This window comes from Aegilops tauschii, chromosome 7, assembly GCF_002575655.3.
Source record: "Aegilops tauschii subsp. strangulata cultivar AL8/78 chromosome 7, Aet v6.0, whole genome shotgun sequence".
Classification (NCBI taxonomy): domain Eukaryota; kingdom Viridiplantae; phylum Streptophyta; class Magnoliopsida; order Poales; family Poaceae; genus Aegilops; species Aegilops tauschii.
In genome coordinates this window covers 102,063,047-102,065,747 of record NC_053041.3, presented here as the reverse complement: position 1 = coordinate 102,065,747, position 2,701 = coordinate 102,063,047, and positions in this window count along the sequence as shown.

The following is a 2,701-nucleotide window of genomic DNA, read 5'->3' as shown; positions in this document are numbered from 1 at the left end:
AACCCAGTGTTGTCTGATTTTATAAGGTCCGCCACCTAGGCTCAAAGGGATCATAAGATTATTCATGCTAGAAACTTCCGTGTGCAGCCACAAGCTATTATGGGCTCTAGCATAGCTGAGTAGGTTACAGGATCTCTTGAAGAGGTGGACTAGCAGATGTAGGGGAAAGTAGGTGTACCGGTCCATCCAGAGTAGAGAGTGATTGTTTCTGAAAGACTGTGTCTCGGTCATCCGTTTCTCAAACATCATGCAGTGCGAGAATCAAGCGGAGGCGATCGAGTCTTGTGGGGAAAAGTGCGCAAACCTCTGCAGAGTGTACAAACTAATCATGATTAGCCGTGTCCCCGGTTATGGACAACTTGAGTATCTAGTACCTGGATTATCATTTGAATCTCATCACCATGTTACTTATAATTAATTTTGTTGGGTTAATGATGACACTTAATTGGGATTGAGTTGGAGGTACCTTCTCAATGTTTCAACCACCATGATAGTTAAATAAAATCTATTCCTTTGAAGTAGGATAAAATTGGCTTTTCGCAAAAATGTAACCATAGAGCTTTCCACCAGCCATATATGCATGTAGTATAGCATTTTTATTGTTCATTACTCTCTATGTGTTACTTTGCCAGCATATTCTATGTGCTGACCCGTTTTCGGGCTGCAACATTTCATGTTGCAGACTTTTCAGACGACGAGTAAGGTGCCTTAGGTCGTGGTCTTATACTCAGTGATGCCGCTGGAGTGATGGACTCACTTATCTTCCAAGTCTTCCGCTGTTATCGTTATTAGATGGCCTTAAGCCATGTTTATCATACTTAAACTCTTTGGAGTTATTCGATGTAATAAGTGTGTGATTGCTACTCTGTTATAAATCCTCCATTTGTACTGTGCGTGTCAGCATTACTGATCCAGGGATGACACTGGTGCACAGCAGCACAGGCCATTTGAGGTCTGGTCGCTACAATAATAAAAGATAGGCCCTTCGCAGAGGGAAGCAGAGGTTGCCATGCGCTTTCAGGGTTGGATACACAAAATCTTAATGTGAAAGACGTCACTTTATATTGCCACTTGTGATATAGACCTTTATTATGCAGTCTGTCGCTTTTATTTCTTCCACATCACAAGATCGTATAAAGCTTATTTCCTCCACACCAATCAATCATACATATTTAGAGAGCAATTTTTATTGCTTGCACCGATGACAACTTACTTGAAGGATCTTACTCAATCCATAGGTAGATATGGTGGACTCTCATGGCAAAACTGGGTTTAAGGGTGTTTGGAAGCACAAGTAGTATCTCTATTTGGTGCAAAGAATTTGGCTAGCATGAGGGGGAAAGGCAAGCTCAACATGTTAGATGATCCATGACAATATACTTTATCTCAGATATAAGAAAACATAACCCATTACGGTGTCTTCCTTGTCCAACCTCAACTCTTTAGCATGTCATATTTTAATGAGTGCTCCCAATCATAAAAGATGTCCAAGATAGTATATTTATATGTGAAACCTCTCTTTCTTTATTACTTCCTATTAATTGCAACGATGACGAAAGCTATGTTTGTCAACTCTCAACAATTTTTAATCATCATACTCTTCCTATGTGAAGTCATTACTCTCCATAAGATCAATATGATCTCTTTGTTTCTTTTTATTCCTTTTTATTCTTTTATTCACTCAAAATCATAGCAAGATACTCAAGCCCTTGACTCAACTCTAATCTTTATTATATAGCTCACGGACTCGATTACATAAAGGTATCATAAAGCAAAACTCAAAACTAAATCATACTAAAATTTTATTCTACTAAATCAAGATATTACTCAAAGGATCGAACTAAGAAAAACGGTAAAGATAGGAGATGTGGTGGTGATACGATACCGGGGCACCTCCCCCAAGCTTGGCAGTTGCCAAGGGGAGTGCCCATACCCATATGATTATATCTCCTTCTTCGGAGGTGAAGAAGATGGTGGAGTTGTTGATGATGTGGATTGTGCTTTCAGCTTCTTCATATTGTAATTGAGGAGAGCAATTTCCTCCTTTAAATCATCGACCTCCGACTCCAGCTTCAAGATCTTGTCACATAAATCTCCTTTGCTTTTCTGCCGAAAACGAGAAGGAATAGATCGGTTGTTAGATAGTTTAGCCCTCTTAGGGAGACTAGATTTCTTAAACTTCACGTGCATATCCCCAGGTTGAGGTAGAGGGACATCCTCCTCCTCCGAACTTGAATCATCGATCCTCATCAGATGAGCATCCTCCTCCTCATCCGTAGTCCGACCACAAGGAGATAGCTCCCCATAGGTCTTTGGGTCGGCAATGAGGTACGAGACATAGCTCTCTCCATCGGAATCCTGAGATGACATCTTGCTCCAAATCTGCTACAGAAACAGCTCGAAACAAAAACAGAGGATAATTGCGTGATACAGGGGTCAAAACTTTCGGGAGATTATATAATGAATTTTTACCGACCAAAATACGTATCGTGCAAGAAAATGGAGTCCGGAGAGCACACGAGGTGCCCACGAGGCAGGGGGACGCGCCCAGGGGGGTAGGGCGCGCCCTCCACCCTCGTGGAGCCCTTGTGTCCTTCCCGGATTGCTTCTTATTTTTCTATTTTTCTAAATATTCCAAAACGGAGAAAAATTGCCATTAGAACTGTTTTGGAGTCGGTTTACTTACCATACCACATACCTA